Source organism: Tachypleus tridentatus, chromosome 9, assembly GCF_004210375.1.
Source record: "Tachypleus tridentatus isolate NWPU-2018 chromosome 9, ASM421037v1, whole genome shotgun sequence".
Taxonomy (NCBI): Eukaryota; Metazoa; Arthropoda; class Merostomata; order Xiphosura; family Limulidae; genus Tachypleus; species Tachypleus tridentatus.
Window position 1 is genome coordinate 39,060,417 of NC_134833.1, and position 19,938 is coordinate 39,080,354.

The following is a 19,938-nucleotide window of genomic DNA, read 5'->3' on the forward strand; positions in this document are numbered from 1 at the left end:
CGCCAATCGTACATCCTTCCGGCGTCGCGGTGGGCCCTTCATCGCTTCCTAATAACAACCCTTTTAATTCGATGTCACGAAGGGAAATTTGCAATGACTTCATAATTATTATCCTGTTGGAGGCTCCGCAGAGGTGGGTCTCTCGCTCGGTAACGTGATGTGCACAAGCAGGCTGAGCAGAAGTGGCAGAGCCTAAGGCAGGCGTGTCTAAAAGGACGTAAATTTCAATAAATCATTAGCTTCGGCACCGTGTGTGGTTCCTTGATCCTTTGCTAAATACGTGGTACATCAACTTGGTGAGTATGCTGTTCGAAGTAGTTCTACGTCTTGACTGATCGTAAAGAAGCAATTACATTCTTGGTCGGTATTTGAGGGTCTGAGAATTCGTACTTAGTTGGTACTTGTATTTTGAGCATCCTGGGATTCATATATTTACTGAACTTGATTGAGTGTTTACGAGTTTTTATACTTGGCTAAAATGTGAAGGCTTACAGATTCATGGGTATGTAAGCTAGTATTTGATGGTTTATGAATTCATATTTTGGTCCGATGTGAAAGTTCAGAGATTTGTAGCTGATTAGGATTTAAAAGTTTACAAACACACGTTTTATCGGAATTTAATTAATTATTTATGCTTCGTTGGAATGTTATAGTTACAGATCTATATCACATTCTGAGTTGCTTGTCTCTGTTGACCAGTGGGACAGCAATAATTTCCGGAATTACAACGCTAAAATCTAGGGATCGATTCTCGGTGGTGGACAGAGCAAATACCCAATGTGGCTCTGCTCTAAAATAGACAAACTTACTTCTTCTGAATTTGATAGCTATTTGAGGATTCATGGTTGGTCAAGATTTTAATGTTTACGAATTCATATTTGGTCAGGATTGAGGGTTTAAGCAACACATAAACTTAACCTTAAAAGTCACATCTTTGTAGGTTATGCCGAGTAGAGTGTTCAAAGATATATATAATGTTAGATAATGTACTTACGGGTCTTTTTTTTTTGCTGTCAATGCCAAGATATATAATGTTCCTATTTGTTTTTACTCATTAAATTGCATAATATAGCAAACTACCATGGTCTAGAAAAGATCTAACGATTGGTTATCCATTGTAGGTTACATATTTGTGGAGCTGAGCAAACAAAGATTTACACTTAATGACAAACAACATAGAAACAAAGCACTTAACAATGGAATGAACGTTGATGTAATTTATATATAATTAACAATGTTTCCTCTCACTAGGTGGTACTAATGTCGTACAAATAACAATAAGATTATATCGTTTTTAGCATTACTTTGAAAACATCGCTATGTGATACTATTTCGAGAATAGCAAGTGAAAAACAATATTATTATTTTCCCGATAAAAAAAAAATCAGTGTTTTTCTTTTCACATCGTGGAATCTCTTCAGTGGAACAAACTTACTTATCTGAAAATAAATAAAGAGAACTCAAGATTTAATTTTAGTATCCAAGTAATATTTAATGAACTGGTACATTGCAAATTAGACCAGCGATTTTACCCATATAAATTTTTTGTACGGTTTTGAATTTTTAAACATTTTGTTTCACCGATCATTAAGAAAGTAACAAAAAGTACACTTGAAATCACATGTGGCTCTAAATATTGTAAAATATCTCACATTCTTTCATTTTTATACCAAAAATATCTATAAAAGTCAATACTTCAAATGGTTAACCAGTTGTAATGACAGGTATCGAAAGATTTTGGAGAAACTTGTGTAATTTACATTACCCACAACAGAATTAAAGCAATACTAATAAATGGTGAGAAAGAACAATAGTTCTATGAAGTTTAGAGGTAGAAATCTTAATGAAGTTATATTAACAAGAAAATATATATATTCAAGTAATATTCACAACTTAATAGATAGCACTTATATATGTAAGAGCGCAAAGGGTTGAGTGCATCATATCAAAAAAATTTTAAAGTCCTATCTCAGCACGCCATATACAATCACTGCCTATATTATGTCACAAAATGTTCAGATCTAAGATTTAGAATTTCTAAGACGGGAATATTACGTGTGCTTTATAGCATAAAAAAAAATGAATGTGGATCAATTTGGAACTCCACGATTACTCAGAAAGAGACTTGCAGTAAGTCGTACACCAATAGTTGTAAGCAAAGTGCGAAGTCTTGTAGCTGGTGAGAATTCAGGAACACAACAGTCTGCGGCAAAATCCATACAAAGACATGGAATTTTGTTAAAACGAAAGTTGGAAAACCAGAAACGACATTCTCGTACACCACATGGTTTGTGGAAAGATAATAAAGATGGTTAAAGCGCTCGACTCGTAATCGGAGGATCGCGAGTTCGAATCCCCGTCACACCAAAAATGCTCCCTCTTTCAGCTGTGGGGGCGTTATAATGTGACGGGTAATCTCACTATTCATGAATAAAAGAGTAGTCCAAAAGTTGACAGTGGGTGGTAATGGCTAGCTGTCTTCCTTCTAGTCTTACACTGTTAAATTAGGGATGGCTAGCGCAGATAGTCCTCGTGTAGCTTTGCGCGAAATTAAAAAAACCAAAAACAAACTTAAAGCTCAGGTAAACTGTCACGAGGATACTCTTCTGGCTTGAAATGAGAAAACGAAATTTATTGTCACTCTCGCCTGAAAAGATCTAGGCTTGGTTAATGACATTCCAATTCAAACCTTGGATCTTTTAGTTCACAACATGGTCCAGAAAAATGAAGCAATTTTTGTAAACGTTGAGTAACACCATTAACCAGTCTTAAAAAACTGACTCTAACAATTGATATACTAAAGAACCATTCATTTTTCCATAATAATCACAATAGAAACGAAGCTATAACCCACAAATCTTCGTGTATTGATATTGACGAAATAAGAAAGTCAAGCAAAGTTCATGAAAGTTTAGTCATAAAAGTAACCGTTAAGTTGAAGCAATATTTACGAAACAAAGTTATCAAAACTTACAACAAAATTGTAAAGCAAATCTGATAATCCATGAACTACGAACAGTGACAATAAAGTGGTATCGCTATGGTAACAACACGTGAGTTGCTGTCAGTAAGGCCTAAACTAATGAAGTCGCACGCCTTACTATTTGTTGTAGAGCTTACACGACAGTCTACCTGCACTATGTATTCTGCGAGGATGTAACCTCGGATTCTAGAATTATTATCCCCTAAACGTGCCCACTGATACACCACTTCGGTTCTATTTGAAGCGTATAAATTACGCTGAAGCAAGTAAGTTAGAGTTTTTAGAAAATCTAAGATGCAATCTAATTAATGAATAACGTTCTTCGTTAGAGCAAGATACCAAAAAAGACGTACATCGTCAACATAATTTATGGATTCTTTTTTATCTTTTTAAGTGCCATGTCTTCAATGAATATTAATACTAGAAATAAACGATCTTTTAACACGAAAATGCTGTTTTTATTTAATTAACCACTCAACGTTTCGCTTTACTGCTTCTTCAGGAACGTTCAGTAGAAAAACAATTAGTGGACAGTTCAAAGCTGTCAGTTTCGGTATATGTTTTAGTGAACGTTCCTGGAGAAGTTGTAAAGCGAAACGTTGAGTGTATAATTAAATAAAAAAATGTTGGTGTTATATGATCGGTTATTTCTAGTATTATGTCTGGTATACTCTGCAGAAATTAAATAATTTTCAATGAATAGTAAAATAAATGAATAATTAATTCTTTTCCCATTATTGTAAGATTCTGGAACAAAATGTACCATGCCAGTTGAAACGAGACCTAATGAAAAAAATGCATGATGTGCCTATGTTAGTTTGTTTTGGAATTTCGCACAAAGCTACTCCACGGCTATCTGTGCTAGCCATCCCTAATTTAGCAGTGTAAGACCAGAGGGAAGGCAGCTAGTCATCACCACCCACCGCCAACTCTTGGGCTACTCTTTTACCAACGAATAGTGGGATTGACCGTCACATTATACATTCCCATGGCTGGGAGGGCGAGCATGTATAGCGCGACGCGGGCGCGAACCCGCAACCCTCGGATTACGAGTCGCACGCCTTACGCGCTTGGGCATGCCAGGCCTGCCTATGTTAGTAATAACAGGTTTAAAAGTATCTGATACGTTATTACTGCAATATTTGGAGATATACCTTCACTTTTTTAGTGCCCTATTTTCTTGGAAACGAATCTTTATAACCGATTAAAAAAGCACAGTAGAAATCACAAAGATAACACTTAGATTTAACTATGGATATTTAGCAGGAAAGACAACTAGTATTTCGTTCTTAGTATCACTTGAAGGGGATACTTATATTGGTCTTGATTTGAAAATAATTATTCCTATGAGACAGGCATATTTCTCATGCGCTTTTTATACTTAAACATTTAGACAAAGAAATAAAATTATTAGTTAATATTTTGAACGTGCAACAAGGTGATACTAAGAAGTTTGTTAAAGAAGGAGGGTGTTTGTGTGTTTGTGTTGGACAAACGCGAGAGGCTATAAATCAATATTTTAATTTTATTTAGAAGAACAATTTGGAAGCCTGCATATTGGTTATCCTTCATTTAGTTTGACAAATCCACCCTGCTTACAAACCGTGAAAGATTTATGATAGTGTCTTTAATGTTGGCATGTAATTAGTTCTAGTCAACCTTTTTGCAATAGAGGGCGGTCTCTAAAAGTTCAGACACCTGAAATAAAAAAATAAAAACTTGTAGCGCTGAACCAGGTAAATTTAGTACACTTTGCTCAAAGGGCTTCGTGTTGAGGAACAATAAGTAAAATATTGACAAACTGTAAATTTTTATTAAAATGTATTAACCAAACAGGCTTTCATTTTTGATTTTTAGAATCTGAATATATATGTGTGTGTGTGTGTGTAATAAAAAACTATGGTTATTACTGTAATATTTCGACTTTGCGCAGTCATTCGTAAATTTTTCACACCAGATTATAGGCTGCATTATTGCTTGTCCTGAACAAGTTGAAACTTTGTATTTAACAACCGGATAAATTACAGATGTAACGCGTACAAACAAAGAAAAACACGACAACAAAAGATATACGTCGATTTCCTTAAATACTAACAACTTGTGGACAGAAATATAAATCCAAAATTAGAGAACATATGACAGGAATGCAATTCAATCATCATTCAATCATTGTATGTAAATAGGTGAAGATACTTAAGGACAGAGTAAACTTGGACATCACAGATTAATGTCATGCCTATAGTAGAGAGAAAAACTGATATATCATTCGTATCATACACATAGTAGAGAAAAGGAGAGAGAAAATCTGATATATACATCATTCATAGACCAATGTTATACACATAGTGGAAAGGGTCAGAAATAAAAGTAAAGAACTGGCATATCATTCACAGACTAATAACAGCAATCGGGTACTGAAGAGAGGAATGAAACACAGATGTATCAATCGTAAACCAATGCCAATCGAATAGTGGAGAATGAAAGAAAACAGTGGCGTACGATTCGTAGACTAATGTCATACGTCTTGTAAAGTGAGACTCGCGCCTGTAATTCCAATGTATGAAGAGAGGAAATTACTGACTTCGAAGCAAAAAAGAATATTTTATTTTATTTTAGTAATGTTCATACTGTTCTTACTTGGCAAGGCTGAAATGAACCTTCGATAAGTAACTTTAAGATGGTAAATTAACGTCACTTAATTTTGACAAAGAAGGACATTGTTATGACATTTGTCATCATTGTTTAACAATAAACAATTTAATTTATGTGTTTTTTTACTCAACATCATATTTGTACAATTTGGCTTACGTGTATTTATCGAGTGCAGGATTGTAATTTACGGACTTATATTTATTCAGATTTGAATTTTCATTCATAACCAGTCTGACTATGGAAGACTGTAATAAAGCTATGCACATTAGGTGCTTTTGGAGTTGTATTTATAGTATTCATTTCTTATATTATCAAGGTTTTAATGACAAATGCCAAACAAATTTAATCATCAGAACTCACTACTTTCACTCAAAAAGGAAAAAATAACCCCAAAAAATTATCTTTCACTAAAACAACGTAAATTACCTGGTTTTTACATATATTATATTTAACCTAAAGTTTAATTACAAAGCTTTCAGTAAGACATGTTTGTAATTTTGAAGCAATAAAGTGTTAATTTCCATATACAAATATCCAAAATAAGTGTTTGCATTTGTTTGAATTTCGCGCAAAGCTACCCGAGGGCCATCTGCGCTAGCCATCCATAATTTAGCAGTGTAAGACTAGAGGGGAGGCAATTAGTCATCACCGTCCATCGCCGACTCTTGGGCTATTCTTTTACCAAGTGGGATTGACTGTCACATATAACGCCCCCACGCCTGAAAGGGCGAGCATGTTTGGTGTGACTGGGATTCGAACCCGCGACCCTCGAATTACGAGTCAAACGCCTTAACACACTAGGCCATGCCGGTCCCAAAATAAGTGTTATGATATATACTTCTCATATGAACGTAACTTATAAATTTACTTTTCACAAACAAGGTTTATCTTAGCTTTTTATCTTTAACTTTGGACACTAAAATGATTAAATATTACGTTAATTGCTGGTGTTATTTAGTGGTGTATTTATTAGTAAAAAATACATAATGCATTATCTGGGCTTTGATCATCACATGGAGTCGAGGGCCGAATTTTAACATTAGAAATCTCTAATCATATCTCTGTTCTAGTGATGAACACAATAAATACCATAATTGTTTTGCTACTGACCGTGGTATCAGAAGATAGCGTAAAACCATTTTCATAATACCAATAATACATTTTCGAAACTGTCATATTTGCACTGTAATATATTAACTACAACACAGCATGTCCAGATGGTTAGGCCGCTCGACTCGTAATCTGAATGCCGCTAGCACTTTCAGCCGTCGGGGCATTATAATGTGACGGTCAGTCCCACGTGATCATTGGTGAAAGAGTAGCACAGGAGTTGGCAGTGGATGGTAATGACCAGCTGCTTTCCTTCTAGTCTTACATTGTTAAATTAGGGACGACCAGCGCAGATAGCCATCGAGTAGCCTTGCTCGAAATTCAAAAACAAACAAATATTTGAACTAATTTTTCAAGATAATAATGAACAACTCTAACTATACTATTAGCTTTACTTCGTACAATTTTAAGTTCTCACAAGCTGTAGTTAACAGTTATTTATGTGGTAATCATTAAGTATTAGTTTTGTTACATTGGCTTGTGTTCATTAATTGATTCTTTATATTACTCTGTTTAATTTTTATTATTTTACTACATCTTAGGGTTTAACTACATTTCCTATGAAGGTTAGTTACAAATGCAAGATATGGAAGAGGTATGTCTAGTAAATTATTGTTTATTAGAGTATTAATATTTTTGCTGTTTATTGTGTGATTTAATTTATTTCGCAATTTACTACGTTTTTACTTTCATAGCCACATTTTAAGGCGTAGTGTTTCACGTGCTCGGATTGTTAATCCGAGCACACGGGGTTCGTTTCCCGTTTTCGCAAAAATGTGCTATCCACTTTGTGACTATAGGTGAAATCTAAGATTGCCGGTCAAATTCTATAATTCAATCTAACAAGAGTATCCCAAAGTTGGCGGTGAGTGACGTTAAGTAGTTGCCTTTGTCTTTAGTTTGTCTGCTCAAAATTAAAGGTAGTTTTGCTCAGACAATTCTTTGTGTAGGCTTGCTGGAAAATCTAAAATAAACGTTTAGAAGCGTTTATGCTATACTATCTGCACTATCCTGTTACCAAGTCTATAGTTAAACAATAACGTGTATCGTACTAAATTCTTTCGAATGTTAAACTGTTCCACATTTACACGATTAGACTGTTTAATGTGCTTTCATTGGATGCTGCCATTGTTACGGAGTTTTATACAAATTTACAGGAACAGGTTATCAGTGATAGCGTCAGGGCTGTCTTAGTCATTCTGGAATCCTGGGCAGAATTCAGTAAATAGGGCCAAATAATGACAAAAAAATTTAGAAGTATATTAAAAGGCATAGCACTGGGGGTTATGCCAAGTGTGAGGCTCCAGGCATTTTCCAAGTTTGCCCAGAAGGTAAGACCGCCTACGGATAGGGTATGAAGCAAACAATTAGTTTTATACATTTCGTAATTTATATATTTTCTTTAATATTAGGGTCAGTAATTGTTTAGAATTATTCTTATTGATGTATATTTATATAACTAGATATAATTTTATTACCAGGATTATTTTACATTGTTAGTTTAATATGTAAAGATAGGAACAGCCTAAATCTCCTAAAATGACCAAAACTTGAGAAATAATTTTAAGAATACGGCCAAAAATATCGCTAACAGTATCCAAACGACAAATTAAAGTGATATACGAAATTAGCCATGATCGTTACTGGATTACTTTTAATGCTAATTTTTGCACATAGCTTGCTTTGATCATAAGTGAATGATCGGCCCGGCATGGCCAGGTGGGTTAAGTCGTTCAACTTGTAATCTGAGGTCGTGAGTTCGAATCCCGGTCGCACAAAACATGCTCGCCCTTTCAGCCATGGGGGCGTTATAATGTGACGGTCAATCCAATTATTCGTTGGTAAAAGAGTAGCCCAAGGGTTGGCGGTGGGTGGTGATGACTAGCTGCCTTCCCTCTAGTCTTACACTGCAAAATTAGGGACGGTTAGCGCAGATAGCCCTCGAGTAGCTTTGCGCGAAATTAAAAAAAAGCAAAGCAAAGGCATAAGTGAATGATAGCTAAATAAATTGACTAAATTCACTTCTATAATGAAGCGAGAGCGAAAACGGGGATATCATTCATTGACTGAATCCACGCGTATAATGGAGTGAGAGAACACGGATTTATCATTCATTGACCAAACTTATGCGTGAAGTGGACTCAGGATGAGCACGAATATATCATTCATTGATAAATTCATTGTGTCTAGAAATGTGGAAGTTAAACAATCAGTGATAACAGAAATAATAAACTATTACCCGAACGCTTTCCAAAAGTAGACTTGTTTAGTCAGAGACAAATATATCATACGTGTAGTGGAGTGGAGAGAGATTTAGAAACGACTGTATAATTAACGTGCGCTGACAAAGGGGGTGAAGGAAAGTAAAACAATTTATTTTATTTCTTTGCAATTAATCACAAAGCTGTTTAAAGGGCTGTCTCTACTGTATCCACTACATGAATAAAACCCCGAATTTTAGCGTTATAAGTTCATAATCTACCTTCAGTCTCATTGTTATGTACCATCACGCATTCTAATACTTAGTCAAATAATTTTGAACGCATTTTTCGATATTTTTCTTTCAAACCTATGATAAACCAAATTTTTTTTTAAATCTGGATTACAGAAAAACACTAAGACATGGTTCTTCAGAAAATTTTATGAAAACAAAACAAAGGAGTTTAATACCATGGTAACTTAAAAAACAACCTATATATCAAATAGTCACATAGGAACACTAAAACATGGTTTCTTAGGGTAGTTTTACAGAAACTAATATAGAGGAGTTCCAGTCATGGTAACAAGAAACCCTGTAAAGTAAAGAGATACAAAGAAACACCCAAACATGGTTCTTGAAGTTAAATTTATGGAAACTAAACAGAAGATTTAGTCACACGGTAGCAAGGAAATCTATAAAACAAAAGATCACAGAGGAATGTCCGTAAAGGAATTTTATGGACACTAAACAGAGAAGTTTGGGTCATGGTAACTTGAAAAACTGTCAGTAGAAACCTTTACAGAGATGGTTTACTTGTTTATTGAGAAGTGCCTAATTCTTAAAATTCATATGTTGTCTTAGCCGAAGGTATATAACATAGTTAGCATAATGTTTAGGGACAATGAAGGACCTATTGGTCCATTTGGGCTGTCCAATCTTCTAAGCCAATATTAAAAATATTAAATAAAAGAAAACAAAGTCAAACTTTATCAATCATATATCTATGAAACTTTCTTTTATACACACACAGATTTATTGCTTCAACCACATCTGAAAACAACCAATTCCATAGGCCAACCGCCCTGTTTGAAAAATAAAATTATCTGATCTGAAGATGACTTCTACTTTGTCTACTATGTTTGTGTCCTCTAGTTATACAATTTGCATTGTTAAATATGATAAAATTATTGATGCATCAACATTATAAATTCCTTTTACAATCATGAACACTTCAATAAGATCCCTTCTGACTCTTCTTTTCTCAAGAGAAAACAATTTTAAGGATCTTGATCTTTCCTCATATGACAACCCCTCTTTCCCAAGTACCATTTTGGTAACCCTCCTCTGAACCCTTTCCAACAATTTAATATCTATTCTAAGGTAAAAAACAAACAAACAAACAAGACTAAACAAAATACTCCATGTGTGGCCTAACCAGTAACCTATACAAAGAAATTATAACCTCTTTAGGCTTGTATTCAATATTTCTGTAAATACAATCTAAAATCCTATTTGTCCTATCACTAGCAAGAGCGTACTTAAGACTGGATGGCTTAAGAGACTGATCAACTATTACACCAAGATCCTTTTCTTTCATGACACTGTTCAGATTATTATCATTTAAATTATACTTATAATTCAAATTATGATAACCCACATGCAATATTTTACATTTATCATAATTAAAATATATTTGCCATTTATTTGCCACTAAATGATCTAAACCCTTTTGTAAAGCAGCAGCGCCCTCTTCACAGTTAGCAACACCCAAAAACTTTTAATATCGTCAGTAAATTTGAATAATTTATTGAACTTTTTTTATATCTATGTCATTGATATAAATCAAAGATAGCATAGGTCCTAAGACTGAACTCTGAGGTACCACACTTGTAATATTAATCCAGTTTTACTGGACTCCATTTATAGCAACCTTCTGCTTTCTTCCACAAGTTGATCTTCTATACAGATAGTTACTTTATCTCCCGCACCTATAGAGATGAGTTTCTTTACAAGCCTTTTATGTGGTATTTTGTTAAATGCTTTCTGAAAATCTAGATACACCAAATCCACACCCTTAATCTCATCTACACATACAGTAACGTCAAAAGATTTGTAAGTCAAGTTTTCCCTTAGTAAAATTATGCTGACTATCTGATAAAACTGTAAATTTTGTCAATTAACTTTGCAAAATGTTTTTATCACACTTTCCAAAACTTTTCCCACAACTGATGAAAGACTACTAGGCCTATAATTATTAGGACAACTTCTATTACTTCATTGGAAGATAAGAGTAACATTAACTAATTTATAATCTGTTGGATCTCAGCACGACCAAGTGGTTGGGACATTCGACTCGCAATCTGAGGGTCGCGTGTATGAGTTTCTGTCACACCAAACATGTTCACTTTTTCAGGTGTGGGGGCTTTATAAAGTGACGGTCAATCCCACTATTCGTTGGGAAAATAGTAGCCCAATAGTTGGTGATGTGTGATGATGACTAGCTGCCTTCCCTCAAATCTTACACTGCTAATTTAGGGACGGTTAGCGCAGATAGCTTTAGTGTATCTCTGTGCAAAATTAAAAAACAAACAAATACAAACAAAGTGTATTATAAATACACTGCTAAATTAGGAACGGGCTAGCGCAGATAGTTCTCGTATAGCTTTGCGCAAAACTCACAAACAAACAAACCAATTTGTTTGTACTTGCACACCATTCAAAGCTAACTAAAAACTGTTGCAAATGGTTCACATATTCAGTGCTTAACGTCTTATAAAACCGTGAGAGAAATAGTATATGATCCGGGAACCTTACTATTCTTGAAAGTTCTAATTTTATTTTAACAAGCTCTGAATTTACGCTACTGATTTACTCAACTTTATTTTCATCTATCAGTTGTTCAAGATGAGGGATACTGCTTAAGTCTTCATTAGTAAAATCTGAAGAAAAGGCAGAATTTAATAACGTAGCCATACAAGTCTTCGTTTGTCCTATTCCCATCCTAATATTTTGTTTACCCCTAATGTATTTTAAATTAAATGTTTTTCATACATCTTTTTCGGTGTACTAATTTCCTGTTATACCAGCTTTCTTGACCTTCTATAATACCAGTCAATTTAATTTTTTTTTAAACTTGTGATGCGTTTCTTTAATTTTATTTGTTATACCCTTTATGAGCCAACCTGGTTTGTTAATTGGATCTGCCATTTTCTTTCTGTAAGGAATATATTTGTTTTAAACATTGAAAAAAATTTTCCACATTAGCTCTGTGTCTGCCCATTTCACAAGAGATAATTCTTCTTGCATTCCGATGTGTCGTAATTTCTGTATGGGTATTTAATAAATTATACCAATACATTTACAAACTAATATGGTAAACGTTTTTTTTTGTTTTTTTACATGGTATGTAACTGCTGTTACAGTTACCCCACCCCTAGTGGCGCAGCAGTATGTCTGCGGACTTACAACGCTAGAATTCGGGTTTCGATACCCGTAATGGGCAGAGTACAGACAGCCAATTGTGTAGCTTTGTGCTTAAATACAAACAACAACAAGAATATTATAGTTACAATTATTACCAAAACATACATACAAGGAATGCAAGTATTACACTTTATACCGATACGGTTGTATGACATATTGGAATTGATCAATAGCATAAGCACGTGTATGTACAAACAACCGGTTAAATATAAGTTTAGCAAAGTGCTGCACATTAATTTCACTTTAGAAGCGTTTTTCTATGATGACATTTTCTACTAGTGCATACAATCAATCTGGCAAATGAACCAGCCACGAATAAGCTATTAATGTTGTTGCACACGAACGTGGAGTATGAAAAGTCTTTTTTTTTTTACAAAGCTTATGTTATTAATGGATAATATTTAATAGCATGAGGATTAAAGCTTATTCTGCCTACAGGTATAAATATTTGTTTTTATAAACTTGTAATAAACAGGTTACTTTTTAATAAATTACATATGTCAGTTTACGTGCCACGATGTTTTACTTACCGTGTATGACCCGTAAAACCAAAAATAACGTATTGATATTGCCTATGAGTGAAGGTTTTTAAGAATTAGGTTTGTCGAGTTTTTAATGCATGTTTTTTTTAATATACCAGAAAGTTTTATTGAAAAGATAGGATAGAATCACGAAAACATTCAAGCTGTGTATTCAATAGTTCGCCCAGCAGGCAAGGCGGTTAGGGTGCTCGACTCGCAATCTGAGAATCGCGGGCTTTAATTTCCGTCGCACCAAACATGCTCGCCCTTTCAGCTGTGAGAGAATTATAATGTGACTGTCAGTCCCATTATTCACAGGAAAAACAGTAGCCCAAGACCTGGCTAAATTAGCGACGGCTAGCGCAGATAGCTCTCGTGTAACTTTGCACGGAATTAAAAACAAAGTTCTTATGATCTAACGAATATGATATGATAATAAGTACATGAAACAAATTAAATTATAAAGTTCATACATTTACATAAGGATATACTTGACATCAACAGTCTACAAATTGAAAATATCAGATTGCGATATCTTATTGTACAGGATAAGTGTAAGCCACTGGACTATAAATATCTTGTTGTACGGGATAAGTGTAAGCCACTAGACTATAAATATCTTATTGTACAGGATAAGTGTAAGCCACTAGACTCTAAACAGTCCATCTAAGGCCATTGTTGTTTTTATCGACCACATTCAAAGCTATTGTACATATGCTTAACTTATATTACCTAAGTTACGTTATATTTCAAATCTAAAAATTAAAATTTCTAATATTCGTATTTCATCTTTCAATTCTTTGCTCATCATAATTTAACAATATTTATCACTGAGTTTATATTGTAATTAATTAACATTCCTGTACTTTGATTTTGAGGTTGCATATTCAATTCGTGTTTTTACCTTTTTCAGATTTGTGTATTACCTTAGAAAGCGAAAGGTGTAAATTATTGGGCCAAATTTTAGTGACTTAAAGTGTGCATATACTTTGGTATATTTTTCGTAAAGGGGGATCAGTGTCAATAGAAAGAAAGCTAAGGAACGTTATATACATTGAAATTGGTTTGAAAATCATGTTTGTAAGGTACATTCCATATAATGTATGTTAAAATACCTTAAAGTAACAAAAACTACAAAGATTCTTTGAGTGTAGTATAACTCTGACCCGAGAGTCTCCACTTGCATCGCTTTCAACAGCACAGAGAATTACTGGGTCAAACCTTCAATGACATAGGTGTCGGTTTTCTTGAGGAGTTTCATATGATAGAGTCTTTCCCAAACATTCGGATAAACACTTGACAACAAAAATTGCACTAAATAAAAATTAAGTCATTGGTCACAATAGTTATAGCACCAAAACACCATACACTTTGAGTGATATCCTTCTGACCAAAACAATACAGTGATAAATCGAAGTATACCTCTTGACATTACAAACTAGTTTGAAACAATTGAATCTCAGTTGTCCCTATTATGTGTTCGTCAACGCTAGAACATAAGAGTTTAATCCCTGGAAACGGGAGACTCAAGAACTTATGTGAAAACAGAAAACATTCGTAAACAAACACACCTAAAAGTGTCAACTCGGGGTTATAACACACTGAAAATCGGGTCTTGATATCCGTGGTAAGCACTGTACAGATAGCCCATTCTACAGCTTAAAAACAAACAAACAAAAACGATATCATGTTTCACGTTTTAGTCTAAATGTAAAGGTTGAATGCTTAAACTAATTCAAAGTAAAGTTAAAAATTCAAAATCTCAACAACCATTAAAATAAAATGGACAGTTAATGATAGGTGTTTACTAAAGGCACCCCAATAGAAATGTCGCGTAAGATATTTTACAAAAATATTATTTTTATAAAGACATAATGTAAATGCAGACATGTATTTTTCAATAAGGATTCTTACTAATGTTACAAACAAAGACACTTTCTTCTCTTTTACTTTATTCCTGTTTACTGTTTTAACGTAATTTAAATTAAGTTTTGGATTTAATACTACTTTACACGTTGCTAATACATCCAATCAATGATATTATGTATAATAGTTCGGTTGCAAATTCTTTTTCTTACAAGTATTTTACTATGCTTAGTCTGTGATGTAATACTCGAGATATATATACATATATATTTCTCTACAAGTGGGTTTTCTCGACATCACTGATTAATACTCGAGACGGTCTGACTGGTGAAACAGTGTATTGTTTTAAAACTTTGATGTAATATACGAATTTTTTTGACTGGTTGAACATTATATGATTGTGTTAACATTAAAACTTGTGAAGTAGTATTGAGATTGTGTAACTGGTTAAATAGCATGCGGTTGTGTTAAAAACTGTGGGTGAATACTAGAGATTGTTTGACTAGTTAAACAGTGCATTTTGTTAGAATTACCTTTGAGATTTTAATGAGTAATGGTTTAATGGTCACGAGAAAGTCATATTCCCAAAACGAGTCTGAATGTTTTTTCTTGTTTTATCCAAGAGTGAAGTAAATGTCACAAAAAAAGTGACAAAATAGCATACATGTGTCATTGGCTCGATTAGTTCGAGTAGTTTGTACCAAGCATCAAATACATTTGGTTTGGTTTGTTTTGAATTTCACGCAAAGCTACACGAGGGTTATCTGCGCTAGCCGCTTCTAATTTAACACTGTAAGACTAGAGGGAAGGTAGCTGGTCATCACCACCCACCGCAAACGCTTGGACTACTTTTTTTTACCATCGAATAGTGGGATTGGCCGTAACATTATAAAGCCCCCACAGCTGAAAGGGCGATCATGCTTGGTGTGACAGGGATTCGAACACAAGAACTACGAATTACGAGTCGAGTGCCTTAACCACCTGACCAAGCCAGGTCTCAAATAATTTATTTTCAAATTTGTAATCTCACACAGACACAAACAGAAACTTACGTAGGTGGGGGAGAATTGATGACATTATTTTAATTAAACTGTTTTCAGAAATACTTCGAGTTTTTGTTTTTGTTTATAAATGATTGGCTGCGCTCTCTATAACAAATAGAATTGTATAAATGTTTGTTTTCCTTGATGTTTTCTATAATTCTTTTCAAAAACTGTGTTTCATATATCAAACAGTAGTCAATTTCATAGTCAACAAATAAGTTTTTACGTGCTTTCAGGTATGGACGAAACAGACAGATTTATTTATAGAAAAATATATTAATTATCCTTAGTTATTTTTGATGCAACTGCATATGTGGAAACTGAAAATGGGGATTTAGCTAAATGCTATAATCATAATATCCAGAAAATTCGCAGTTGTACTCAGAAGAAAAATAATTAATGCTGGAAATAACATATTGGAAGCTTTTACTGTCAGAAAAAATTCCCTTTTTTTTACATGTTGCCATTGAGGTGTTAATGATCATACCTGTTGTTAATCTTTTACTGTAAGAATACCCATCAATACGTGGCTCGGTTTGCTCTTAACTGTTCAAATACATTATATATAGGTTGAAGCGTTAACATTGTATTTTCTATATGAAAGTCGTTTTAACAACCCGTAAGTATTTCTGCAGTGTACTTGCAGTCTTTGTTGTGTTTATTAAGGTGACTACCTACAAATCATGTTAAACAGATCTTGCTTGCATCCGTCCTATTCATCGTTAGGAGGAAGTATTTGTTCGGGTATTGTTTGAAGGTCAATATCCCTCAATTTCTCACATACATAAACATAACAAAAACAAGGAGAAGAAATGATGTTACTTTGTGACGTAGGTAATTTTTATGTCCAGTCACAGCCTGATGAAACGTGCAGTATATCTTTTACTTTCAGTTAATTACCAGTTATAAAATGCTACACTCTGTTTCTTTGTAAAGACTGGTAAAAATGATTCATCAACTGACTGAGAATTCTCATTCCATGATTCAAAATGATTAACTATTCTTTATGATGTGTGAGTCCTATTTATCATTGTATAAAAATAATATCATTCACGAAAAGAAAAACCTCACAAAAACAACAACAATTACAAAGAAACATAAAATATAAGAAACATGACCGGTACGATATAACTCAATACCTTGATGTGTGAGTTTGGTTTGTTTTGAAGTTCGCGCAAAGCTACACGAAGGATATCTCCACCAGCCGTCCCTGATATTGTAGTATAAGACTAAATGGAAGGCAGCTAGTTATCGCCACTCACCGCAAACTTTTGGGCTACTCTTTTACCAACGAATAGTGAGATTGACCGTCACATTATAACACCATCATGACTGAAAAGGCGAGCATGTTTGGTGTGACGAGGATTCGAACCTGCGACCCTCAGATTACGAGTCGAGTAGCTTAAACCACCTGGCCATGCCAGGCTGTGATGTGTGAGTGAAACATATTTTGTGTGAAACACATTGTGCAGTGCGAAACGTAAACGTGTTTACAAGATTTACACACCTTTCTGGGAACGTAAAATAACAATGAATACCCGGGCTGATTTTTACGGAATGAGTAACTCGAGCCTGAATACAATAAGTACATATGCACCTTTTACATTGCGTATTATCTCCGTGCCATTCGAAGCCACTTCATAAATATTTGTTTATTCTTTTCGTTAGTTGTAAGTGATTAAATAGACGAGTACTTAAGAGACATAAACATTCAAATGATGTACAGTTAACCAGATGTCTAAACACAGTCACTTGTCAACCTCTGCGAACATACCATAACAAACAGATATAGTAACAGGTCTTGTTTACCCCAAACTGTTCTGTTTAGCTAAACACTTTCAAGCACATCAGTCTAAAACAATACTTTTTAAAGAAACCCTAACATATACAGAGTTTTAGGCCCAAGAGCACCAGTCCAATGTCGAGGGCCATGTAAACACGTCGGCTCCACTGTGTGTTACGTTCGGTTTTTCAGAATCAAAGAAGTTGTGTGACAGTTTCTGGTGTGTAATAGCCCTTTTGACGGCAGCCAGACGACGTTTACAGTCAAATGTGGAGGTCAGTTGATTGTGTGGTAGCTTTTGAAGTCGAAATTCTTCGATTCACTTTCCATATATCAATCACTACTGAAGACCGAGGTAAAATGGGCGTCTTGTACGTTTAATGGCTACCATCTCTGTGTCAACAGAAACTTGAAGTGGAGTGAAGGGGAGATGTGAACAAAAGAAAAGGTTGTGACTAGATCGGACAGTAACACACTGCGTGTATTTACTTGAGCCATCAGCTAAGTGTGTAGATTCCTTATTCACTTTTCTCCATGAATGGTCGCATATCATGTTTCACGAGTGCTCAGGTAATTTAAGGCACACTCACACATGCACTGTCATATATTTCAATATATGTACATCTAAGCTACCACATATAAGGTTAATAAGATTTCCACGTGATGAGCAACCGGATTTTTTTTCTTCTTTGACTCTTCAAGAACCGAAAAAAAGATTGAATCTCGAGTATTTGCTCACTAAATTGAAAATTTTATTTTTTGGAGTTTAAATTTGTTCTATTAGTTACTCAGAAAGTATATAGAAATTAATGGTTCATGCAAATATTTTCTACTAGGTCAAAACTTGAGGTTCCTCGATGAGACAGTGGTAGTCTAGAGACTTACAATGCCAACACTTGGAGTTCTATTCCCTGCGCTGAACATATCAGATAGCTCAATACGAGTTTACTATAAAAACCAACAAACAAACCCAACCAAAAATTCAGAAATAATAAACGAAGAAGAACCTTCTTGGGGCAGCGATTAGTTGACGCACTTATAATGCTGAAGTCCGAAGTTTGGTTCTTTCACCGTGGACAGAATGTGAAAGGCCTATTCTGTTTTGTTTTGTTTTTGAAGCTAAGACAACAACAACCGCAACTACAAATTGATTAATTGTTGTTTTTTTTATATCGGCCACATTGAACTTCTCTTTATGAGCACTTTCAGGTGAGTAATATGGAGTGGTTATGGTTGGAAGCTGGAAGGGGCATCCTTGATGGGGTAATAAGCTCCTTCTTTTTGTGACTTTAACATTTTATTAAATTTTTTGAAGTATAAATACATTTCGTTGGCCAAAAGGAAAATATCTGTCAAAAGTTTCAAACTTTTATGTAAGCATTTAGGAGTGAAAATCCCCATCGCACCAAACAAGCTCGCCCTTTCAGCCGTAAGGGCGTTATAAAGTTACTGTTATCCCACTATTCATTGGTAAAAGAGTATCCAAAGAGTTGGCGGTGGTTGATGGTAACTAGCTGCCTTCCCTCTAGTCTTACACTTCTAAATTAGGGACGGCTAGCACAGATAACCCTTTGCGCGAAATTCAAAGCAAACAAACGAGTGAAAATAAAGTCAGAGTGTAATAGCGTGCCGATAAAATCGTACCTGCTATATTCAGTGCCCACAAGTATTTTCGCCCAACACTAGAGCTCACCAGACCGGTTGAAATACGACACATATAACAGCTTTAAAATTATAATTATTTATTACCGTATCTTTTAAATCGCACGAAACACCATTTAACACGTATTTCTCAGGCGTTCTTTAGAAAAGGTTTTTGGAGAGAAAAATTAAAATAAGTTTACAAAATATGAGTCAAAAGCTAGGTTGAGGGTTGTATCCAACTACCTAATGTCTATGTAAATGAGATTTAGTAAGTATGTGCCCAGCTGTTTTATGAGTCAAGAAGACTAAAAGCTATAAATATATTTAGTTACTGCCACATGAAAGTAATGAATATAATCTTTCTTTTATACTTGTTTCTATGAAGCTCATAACAAAGAAGTCGTTTTCATTTCGAAGAAAGATGGTATGCTATAGAATTAATATGGTCACTCTATGGCTGTTATAAAATACCTGGAAGACATGTCTTATAAACAAATTTGGGTCGTAATTAAGTGTTTTTTTTTAAGATTTCGCGCAAAGCTACCTGAGGACTTTCTTTGCTAGCCGTTCCTAATTTAGCAGTGTAAAACTAGAGGAAAGGCAGCTAGTCATCACCACCACCGACAACTCTTGGGCCACTCTTTTACCAAGGA

At 34.5% G+C, this 19,938-nt stretch overlaps 1 long non-coding RNA gene across 1 annotated transcript in view; it reads left to right on the forward strand.

Moving 5' to 3' along the window:
• Positions 1–19,938, forward strand: part of LOC143225100 (uncharacterized) — a 24,758-nt gene continuing 4,820 nt past the window's right edge. Inside the window, exons 1-2 of the long non-coding RNA XR_013013614.1 lie at positions 1–296; positions 7,288–7,340. This is a non-coding gene — a long non-coding RNA (uncharacterized LOC143225100). The remainder of the gene's footprint in view (positions 297–7,287; positions 7,341–19,938) is intronic.